Here is an 11,367-nt window from a genome sequence, read left to right as displayed (position 1 = left end):
AACTCAGTCGCCTTCAGTTCAGTTATTCTGCGGTTTTCTTAAAGTCGTACATAGAAAAAAATTTATGGAATTGGTGCTATGTCAGACTTTTGCAGCACATGTCTTTCGGATGTCAAATGACTTGCGTATAATGTTCACTTGACTTGGAACCAATTATACAGGGTACAAAAGATATAAGTGCAGATACTTTTATTGGTGATGGGGACGGTGTATGTACAATATTATGTCAGTATTAACTGCTCTTGCAGACTAATAATTAAAGCTCTTAGGAGCAGTGTGTTTTTAAATTAGTTAGCGCTCCAAGCACATGTGGAAAGAGCAAGCCACTCATGTTTATTTTACCCTGGGTAGCAGGTTAGGTGTTGAAATGTGGACTCAAAATCGGTTAGCCTATACTGGCAAGTGTAGTCCACTTTGTGATGCAGTTAAGATCGTCCATAAAATATCAAATAGTAAATTATGTGACGTGTTTGTGGGAACATTGTTCACTGTAGAGGAAAAGCAACAAACATACTGATGAGTGTGCATATTAACGTACCACATATAAAATATCAGGTATTATGCCCGTTACACCTTGTATAATCTAACTGCACACGCTGCTTGTCATTTCCAGTTTTCTGGAACAGTTTCTGAATAGTCGTGTATGTAGTGGTATATTCTTTGTTTGCCACCATTTCGTGATTGCATGTTATAAAGTGTCACCTTCTTCTCAACTAAGTGTTGAACGTAATACAATTTGCCATCTTAGATAGTTCACTTTATTTATAACAATATGTATCCCGTTCTTATGTATGCTAATTTCACCAGAGACGATAGATCTTGACTATGATCGCTGAGTGGAGAGATGCTATAGCTGATTCTGTAAAGTGTATTTGTTCCCGCTGCACAAACAAAATTTCATAGGGTGTTACCTCAATGCAGCTGGTATGAGCTGATAACTAATGCAAATTCACATCTTTCGAAGTGCAACTACATTCAACCGACTATAAGTCGAATTGCTATCATTTATTCTCCTTCCATATTTCTGTATTATGATTACGTCAACGGGCACTGATACTCACTGCACAGTGATAACTATAAGCTATTCAGTATTACACTTTAGTAGTTTTTGTAGGATTTTGATGTGATTTTGTAGTTCTTATAGGATTCTGATCTCATTTCCACGTTCATTGAGGTTCTGTTATTCATGCAATGCCAGTCATTCACGAAGCTGTGTCATTTATATAAGCGTTAGCTGTTCACTTAACTTTGTTATTATTACCGAAATAACATAATGCTCATTAATTGATTATTTGAGTCATGATTTTTTTCTAATAACAAGACATAGGGGAAGGGGACCAAACAGCGAGATCATCGGTCCTATCGAATTAGGGAGGGATGGAGAAGGAAGTTGGTCGTGGCCTTTGAAAGCAACCATCCCACATTTGCCTGAAGCGATTTAAGGAAATCACACAAAACCTAAATCAGGATGGCCGGACGCAGGTTTGAACCGTCGTCCTCCCGAATGCGAGTCCAGTGTGCTAACTACTGCGCCACCTCGCTCGGTACTTGATTGTTGTAGTTACAGTAGTGGTTCAGTTAAAAACCAGTAAACCCCTGATTCTTCAAAGACTCGAACTTCAGCATACAAAATAGCTTCAAGGGCCTGATTACTTTGGAAATGAATTTATGTGTTAAATATTTGACGATAAGCGTGTAAAAGAGAGAAAGTTTAGAAAAGATTTGGAATTATGTTTGATGTTTGTTGGAATCCACCAAGTGCTCTCGTTATAAAACGCTGGACGAGAACACTCTTGGGTAATTTGCGCTCCAGTTTTAAGCAAAAGCGAGTCTGTCACGCATCTGTGTTTACGGCATCACATTCCCTGAACTATGAGTCGTAAAATGATATAATTTTGCAGATACAGTTAGTGATATATGTAGAGACTGTTTGATAATTGTATTGAGAGCAGCTGGTAGTAAAGAAGTAATTAATTAAAACATGCCTGATGTTGAAGGTATACTGCACATCATTTGAAGCAGCGTTTTCGCATATCTAAATGTCTATGAAGTCATATCTCTTGTCATAATTTTGTAAGTACATCCACTGGTATAAGTGAATACTGCCTGCAAACTGTGTTGCGAATAGAGTCAGTAGTAAATAAATAATAAATTAAAACGTCATGTCTAATACTGAAGTTTTACTGCACGAACATCGAAAATGTAGTAAGCCAAGAAACGCAGCAGTTTAGTACCTTTGCTCCCCAAACTAGCCAACCATCATTTTGTGGGGGATCTCAGGGAGAAAAAGTTTCGTAAGGGTTTTAAATTAAGTTTGTTGGATGTCGGTAAGTGCTCTCATTCTGAAATACTGGACGAGTAATTTCAGGGTATTTGCATGTAGTGAGCTACGCTGTCTCGAAGCAAACACACAGTTTCTAACTGTAACAATTCGTGTTATGCTTTTAAATATTTAATGTAATATTATACTTCCTAATGAGTTGGACATGCCATGATTTTAAATTTTTCAGTTCGATCGGTGGGTGCGACGGACTCCAAAAAGTGTTTGAGGAAGGGCCTACAGAAGTAAAAGGGGCCACGTCAGGGGAATACGATGGGTGCGGCAGAAGCTGCAACCCCATTTCACAGATGGCAGCCGTGATTTTCCGACTCGCATGGCGACGAGCGTTATCGTTTCACAAGAGGCTTTTTAATGACGGTGCACACGCTCCACACATTGGCACCCAAAACTTGTCAATATCAGCAGTGTTTGCATTCTCCTTTCGAGTGATGTCCTTGATGATGAGAACCTATATCGTCGGCCCACACTTCTAATGATTGATTTGCCACCTGTGGTTAGCCAACGGGCACGGTGCATCAAAAAGAATCAGATTTCTATATTTCTAGAACTAATAAACATATACAACGAATTTTGTTTCTTGATGAACGGGAAACTCACAAAGTTTTCTTCATCCTTTTCATAGGTGTTAGTCCACGGACACGGTGCATCAAAAAGAATCATATTTCTATATTTCTAGAACTAATAAACATATGCAACGAATTTTGTTTTTTGATGAACGGAAAACTCAAAAAGTTTGTCTTCATCCTTTACATAGGTGTTCAATATGCCTCCCTTGAGATGCATGGCATGTATCAATGCGGTATTCAAATTGTTCCCACACTGCAGCGAGCATGTCTTGAGTTACAGCGTCCACAGCTGCTATTATGCGATGTCTCAGTTCATTCGTTGTTGTTGGTAACGGAGGCACATAAACTGAGTCTTTTCCCCCAAGAAATAATCACATACAGTCACGTCCGGTGAATCATTTGGTCCAGTGCGACCGATACATCGTTCAGTAATCCTTTGATTTAAAAATTCACACACTTCCACGTCCCAGTGTGGCGGTGCCCCATTCTGTTGGTAAAAGAAGTCCTTCGAATGAGTCTCCAACTGTGGGAAAAGAAAGTTCTCAGGCATATCGAGATATGTGCTTCCTGTAACAGCGTTCTCGGCAAAGAATAATGGACCATACACCTTTTCCCGTCACACTGCACGAAACACATTACATTTTGGAGAGTGCCTCTCATGTTGTACAACTTCATGGGGTTGTTCCGTACCCTGAATTCTCACATTATGATGATTCACCTTTCCATTTACGTAGAATGTTGCCTCGTCACTCAACACGAAGCGTGGAAGAAAACTGTCATCCTTCATCTTGCCAAGAACGAAATTACATAACTCCACACGTTGTTGTTTGGCACCATCAAAAAGAGCTTGCAGTAGCTGAATTTTGTATGGTTTCATGTGCAAGCGTCAATGAAACACATGCAGACGGACATCGGGGGCATGTTGAGCTGTCGAGATGCACGGCGAACTGATTTCTGCGACTCCTTGTGAAACTATGGCGGATGCTGGCTCTGAGCACTATTGGACTTAACATCTGAGGTCATCAGTCCAATAGAACGTAGAACTACTTAAACCTAACTAACCTAGGGACATCACACACATCCATGCCCGAGGCAGGATTCGAACCTGCGACCGTAGCAGTCGCGCGGTTCCGGACTGACGAGCCTAGATATGGAGGATGCGTTCGACGTCTGTGTCAGACACTCGGGGACGGTGCGGCGATTTGCGTTTACACAAACAACCTGTTTCTCGGATCTGGTCATGCCATCGTCTAATGCTCTGTTCTGTCGGAGGATCCACACCATAACTAGTACGAGAGTCACGCTGAACGCGCACTGCGCAAAACGTAGAACACAAAACGCTTTCTGTTGTTCCGACACCATTTTCACTAGAACTAAAGGGGGCGCACACTGCTGCCACCTAGCGAGAACCACGTAAAACTCGAGAGTTTGCTCTTTTGCCAACAGTAGGTTGTTCACGTACATTTCTCAAATAACATAACACGAGGGTTGTTTTTTAAGTAAGGGCCGTTCGCGCGTATAGTCCCGTAGCTCGCGCGGACGCCGCAACAAGCCATCGCGCCACTTGCCGGCATCCTTCCCGTTCACACTGATGCAAGTTGCAGCTCTGTAGCTGACGTGTACGCATCGCTGTGCTACTTTATAATGTTTACGATTATTGAATCGCCCGCCGCGTGTGAGATACGGTCAGTGATACTTTTTTGACCGCGAGAAGCCTATCAGCTGCAGAAATTCATCGTCAGTTAACAGAAGTTTATGGCTTGAATGCAATGAGTGACGGTAAAGTGCGTCAATGGGTTAGACAGTTTAAAAATGGCCGTCAAAACGTCCATGACGAAGAACGCTCAGTGATCACTGATGATTTGGTGGCTGCAGTCGAAACAAAGATTCGTGAGGACAGAAGATTCACAATGTCCACTCTTTCTTCGGAATTTCCACAAGTTTCAAGGTCGGTTTTGTACAAAATTGTGTCTGAAAACCTAAACTTTAAGAAACTGTGTTCTCGGTGGATACCCAGACTCCTCACAGAGGACCACAAAGGGAAGAGATTTGCCACTTCATTGGACTTTTTGATTCGTTACGAGGAAGAAGAGGATGACATGTTGAGTCAAATTGCCACTGGAGATGAAACATGGGTATCCCATATCACTCCCGAAAGCAAGCGACAATCGATGGAATGGCGACACACAACCTCACCCGTCAAGATCAAAGCCAAACAGACGCTGTCAAAGCGCAAGATTATGGCAACTGTGTTCTGGGACCGGCGCGGTGTTTTGCTAGTGGACTTTATGCCACGAGGAACGACAATCAACTCAGATGCCTACTGTGCAACTCTAATGAAGCTCTGCAGAGCAATTCAAAACAAAAGGCGCGGCATGCTGACAAAAGGAGTTTTGCTCCTGCACGATAACGCTAGGCCTCACACCTCTCAAAAGACTCGGGATTTGATTGATTCTTTTGGCTGGGAAATTTTGGACCATGCACCATACAGCCCCGACCTTGCTCCTAGCGATTTTCACCTTTTCCGGTACCTGAAACACCATCTTGGCGGGCAGCGCTTCAATGACGACGATGAAGTGAAAGCGGCCGTGAACTCTTGGCTGTCGGGGCAGGCGGTCGAAATCTTTGAAGAGGGAATTAAAAACTTAGTTGTACGGTATGACAAGTGCTTAAATAAACAAGGCAACTATGTAGAAAAATACACTCCTGGAAATGGAAAAAAGAACACATTGACACCGGTGTGTCAGACCCACCATACTTGCTCCGGACACTGCGAGAGGGCTGTACAAGCAATGATCACACGCACGGCACAGCGGACACAGCAGGAACCGCGGTGTTGGCCGTCGAATGGCGCTAGCTGCGCAGCATTTGTGCACCGCCGCCGCCAGTGTCAGCCAGTTTGCCGTGGCATACGGAGCTCCATCGCAGTCTTTAACACTGGTAGCATGCCGCGACAGCGTGGACGTGAACCGTATGTGCGGTTGACGGACTTTGAGCGAGGGCGTATAGTGGGCATGCGGGAGGCCGGGTGGACGTACCACCGAATTGCTCAACACGTGGGGCGTGAGGTCTCCACAGTACATCGATGTTGTCGCCAGTGGTCGGCGGAAGGTGCACGTGCCCGTCGACCTGGGACCGGACCGCAGCGACGCACGGATGCACGCCAAGACCGTAGGATCCTACGCAGTGCCGTAGGGGACCGCACCGCCACTTCCCAGCAAATTAGGGACACTGTTGCTCCTGGGGTATCGGCGAGGACCATTCGCAACCGTCTCCATGTAGCTGGGCTACGGTCCCGCACACCGTTAGGCCGTCTTCCGCTCACGCCCCAACATCGTGCAGCCCGCCTCCAGTGGTGTCGCGACAGGCGTGAATGGAGGGACGAATGGAGACGTGTCGTCTTCAGCGATCAGAGTCGCTTCTGCCTTGGTGCCAATGATGGTCGTATGCGTGTTTGGCGCCGTGCAGGTGAGCGCCACAATCAGGACTGCATACGACCGAGGCACACAGGGCCAACACCCGGCATCATGGTGTGGGGAGCGATCTCCTACACTGGCCGTACACCACTGGTGATCGTCGAGGGGACACTGAATAGTGCACGGTACATCCAAACCGTCATCGAACCCATCGTTCTACCATTCCTAGACCGGCAAGGGAACTTGCTGTTCCAACAGGACAATGCACTTCCGCATGTATCCCGTGCCACCCAACGTGCTCTAGAAGGTGTAAGTCAACTACCCTGGCCAGTAAGATCTCCGGATCTGTCCCCCATTGAGCATGTTTGGGACTGGATGAAGCGTCGTCTCACGCGGTCTGCACGTCCAGCACGAACGCTGGTCCAACTGAGGCGCCAGGTGGAAATGGCATGGCAAACCGTTCCACAGGACTACATCCAGAATCTCTACGATCGTCTCCATGGGAGAATAGCAGCCTGCATTGCTGCGAAAGGTGGATATACACTGTACTAGTGCCGACATTGTGCATGCTCTGTTGCCTGTGTCTATGTGCCTGTGGTTCTGTCAGTGTGATCATGTGATGTATCTGACCCCAGGAATGTGTCAATAAAGTTTCCCCTTCCTGGGACAATGAATTCACGGTGTTCTTATTTCAATTTCCAGGAGTGTAGGTAAAAGTGTGTAGAATCAGAAAATAAAAGTTTACTTACAATAGTATTTGTACCTTTTTTTAAAAATAAAAACGGCCCTTACTTAAAAAACAACCCTCGTAGTTATGATTTTGTTTTAATCGGTTAATTCTTTTTGACACATACTGTACTATATGCTTGCCACTGTGATGGTGACTCAAGCAGCGCACTGCGACTGCTCGGAAAAAAATAAAGTGTAAATCAATATGGGACGCCCTAGTAGATAGAGGGATCATCTTACCAACTCTGCCTTTTGAAATGATGCTCTGTGATCGGGGATAGGATGTAACTTGATTCTGTGGTGTGTTTCAGAGTGTGCTTCGCATTAGTGCTGTGTCCGAGACCATCCTCCTTCCGCTTGGCGACGCCCAGAGCCAGCAACGGCGCAGGCGTGTCGGACCTCTGGCCGACGCTGTCCGCTGTGTGACCGCGGTGGCCTGCCGGCAGCACGCTCGACATCCGGCTGCTGGCCTCGCCCGGCGGCGTCTGCCCATCTCTGGTCGCCGACCTCGCCACACGCGTCCTCCACTCCCACCAGCCGCGGCCGGCCGTCGTCTCAGCTGGGCCGTCCTACCTGCCACCCGCCTCTTCCTTCTTGACGACCATCCAGAACGAACGGCGCCTAATCATCACCGACAGCGCCCCGCTGGTGGTCAAATACTTCCAGTTTGGCAGGGCCCACTCACTCCACTGGAGCTCCACCAACTTGTTCACCATCCTCCTCGTGAAGGACTACCACGACGAGAGCGATTGCAACGCGGACTGCGAGTACCTGCTCAGAAGGGTGTGGAGAGGTTTTGGTGCAGCTGATGTACTGGTCACACACGTTGAAGTTCTAGACAGTTGCGACAACTACCGCCTGGGACGAACTGTCACGCTCTTGGACCCTTTCTGCACATACTCCGGCGGGGTCGTCACGATCGCGTGGACGAATGTAGAACTCATCAAGACGGTCCTGAGCAACAGAACTAGCAATCTCCGCGGCCGTCCCTTCCGCGTCTGTATGTTCGCGAGGAACTACACTGCGCTGCCGGTGGATGCCAGTGGGGTACTCGCTTTCCGTCGCAATGTTAAGACAGTGAGATACGCAGGTGTGGACGGCTGGGCTCTGCAAACGCTGGCCCGATACATGAACTTTGAGATAGTGTTGCTGGAACCGACTGACGGCGAGAGGTATGGCGAGCTCCTGCCGAACGGTTCGTCCACTGGAGCTCTAGGGGAGCTGTTACACGGTAATGTCGAAATAATCTTTAACGCAATTTTTATAAAGAGTTATGGAAGTCACGATATTTCCTTCACTAAAGGTGTTGCGCAGGACGGCATCCGGCTCGTCGTCCCCAAGGGTGGTCTCCTGTCGAAAAGACATTTGTTGAGAATGCTGATGCGGCCTGAAGTCCAGCTGTCAATATTAATGACGCACATCCTGATGACGCTTCTATGGTACGCATCATCTCGGCTGCACGTCTTCTTAAAGCCGGGGGAAGCAGAGCACCCTGACTTCTTGACAATTGCCCTCCAAAATTTTCATCCACCGACATCGAGTGCACTCGAGAAGTTGCCTCAGCAGGCGGCAGAAAGGTTCCTTGTGGTGTCGTATCTGCTGTTTCATATGCTTGTCTTCACCATAGTGCAAGCGAAAATGCTGGAAGTGATAAACAACCCGAGATACAAGCACGACATCAACACACTACAGGAGTTGGATGAGTCTGGCCTTCAGATTAAAACAACGTCAGCCAGTCTCATCGACGTCTTTGGACCTACTGGCAACACCTCAAGGCCAGAGTCGTTGTTGCAGAGTCTTTCGAGAAAGGTGAGGCTTTACATCCACAAGACTTACCAGTTCTGTCCTTCAGTTTCAACATTTCGTTGACAGGAACAACAACTTTATTTAAATTCCTTAATGCGTTTATTAATGTTACGGTAAACAGTTCCTATATTTATTAAACTACTAGTTTCGAACCTTACAGATTCATTTTCAAGCCTGGTCTACAGAGACTGCACTGACAGCGACTGATCTTAGTAGTAAATTTGGAGTGGCAACACATGCTCTACAAATGTTAGCAGGGTGAATGCCACGATCCACAAGTGACCTGGCAGCAGGCATGCGTGGGTTGTGGCATTTATCTTCAGATCTGAAATGGTACAGAAAATTGTACATAAAGGGGGAAATAGTGTAAAGCACACTGGAAAGTTTAACAAGAAGTAAATGTAGGCAAATACGAACCAATTATTAACGTGAGAGCAGTGTCTAATCACAAGATTGGATGAAGACACATTTTCATCAACATAACACACCCTTGTGCACGTCATTACACCAGAGTAAGTGTATTAGGACAAACCTTTCTTATTTAAACACGTAAGAACGTTATACAGGGTGGCAATTGTTGAACCACATGAAATAAAATCGTGATAACTTGGGAACGATTTGCGTTAGGACGTTCAAACTGCACGGTTGGTCGCGGGGCGTGATGGGAATTAGTATGGTTTTGTTTAACGACGAAGTCCACTTTCATTTGGATGGGTTCGTCAATAAGCAAAATTGGCGCATTTGGGGAATTGAGAGTCCACGTTTCGCGATCGAAAAGTCTCTTCACCCTTAACGGGTGACTGTGTGTTGTGCAATGTCCAGTCACGGAATAATGAGTGTGATGTTCGTTGGTGGCACGGTGACTACCGAACAGTACGTGAAGGTTTTGGAAGATGATTTCATTCCCATCATCCAAAGTGACCCTGATTTCGACAAGATGTGGTTTATGCAAGACGGAGCTCGACCCCATCGAAGCAGGAAAGCGTTTGATGCCCTGGAGGAGCATTTGGGGACCGCATTCTGGCTGTGGGGTGCCCAGAGGCCACTGGCATGGGCCTCGATTGGCCGCCACGTTCTCCGGATCTGAACACATGCGATTCCTTCTTGTGGAGTTGTATTAAAGACAAGGTGTACAGCAATAATCCCAAAACCATTGCTGAGCTGAAAACAGCCATTCAGGGGGTCATAGACAGCATCGATGTACCGACACTTCAGTGGGTCATGCATAATTTCGGTATGCGTCTGCGCCACGTCATCGCAAAGACGGCAGGCATATCAGACACGTCATAACCTAATTCGGAATATCTGTAGTGACGCTTATATGTTGAATAAAGTGTGCGCAGGCCGTACTTTGTAACTAATTTACTTTCTTTCATACAGTTCAAGAATTGTCACACTGTTCGTTAACATTGTACCACTTAATAATAACATGTGTTATGTGTCGAATACAGGGCAGTGAGCAGACTTGCACCCATAGTGTAGCAGTCAACAATAGTGATCCGTGCCCAGTTCAGAGCAACGAAGACACTACTCGAGCTCACACAAAAACTGCATGCTACTAGGTGGCACTGTTGTAAACATACTTAAATGAAGCATCTGTGTTTGTAATACAAACATGAAGTGAAATTAAGCGGGATACGGTAATAACAGATGAAACTAAGAAGCGGATAACTTCTTAAATATAACAGTGAGAAAATTTATCGGTAGTAAGTACGCATATCGTATGGTGACTAAGGTGCCGGTGGTTGACTCACAGCGTACATAATATAACTTTCGTACTTATGGGATTATTATTTGGATGTACGTCTGCTTAGCTGAATCGTAGCATACCTACCATACAACGGCCCTGGGTTCTGTTCCGGACTGGGTTGGAGATTATATCGGCTTATGGCTGGTTGTTGTGTTGTCCTCATCATTATCTCATCGTCAATCCGCAATTTGCCCAATGTGGCATCACCTGAAGTAAGAATTGCAACACGGCGGCCAAATTTCCCCAGATGGGGCCTTCCGGCCATCAATACCAAACGATCATATAATTTTTCTTCTTTTTTATTTGGATACCAAATATGGTAGTATTTAGTATCTACTGCCTGAACTGTAACTGTCCTTTGCAAGATAGCTTGATACGTATTAGTCACAAAAATAAGCCGTAAACTGTATATACTTTGTAAGGGTTCATTGCTGTGAATATGTATTATAGGGAGGTGGTGAAAGAAATATACATTTCACACAAATTTCTTAAGCCAGTACAGGGTTCCACTTCTCCCTGGCTAATAATCTCTCTGCTTGTACCAGCAGCATTCACGTCTTTAAATGAAAAAAAAAGTACTTATCGGCATCTACTTACAGAAATGATCTAGTTCCTCTTGTCACCGCAAACATTTTAAGTCGTACAGTATGTGATGCACTAATAGAAGCGGATCTGAAATAAGAAATGAAAGAAGGACGGGTGAAGGACGAAAATTAGAGCTCAACTTTATGCGATTTAGAGAAGTAACGGAAAGCCAAA

This window comes from Schistocerca serialis, chromosome 4 (genome assembly GCF_023864345.2).
Source record: "Schistocerca serialis cubense isolate TAMUIC-IGC-003099 chromosome 4, iqSchSeri2.2, whole genome shotgun sequence".
Taxonomy (NCBI): Eukaryota; Metazoa; Arthropoda; class Insecta; order Orthoptera; family Acrididae; genus Schistocerca; species Schistocerca serialis.
This window is presented reverse-complemented; position numbering follows the sequence as displayed.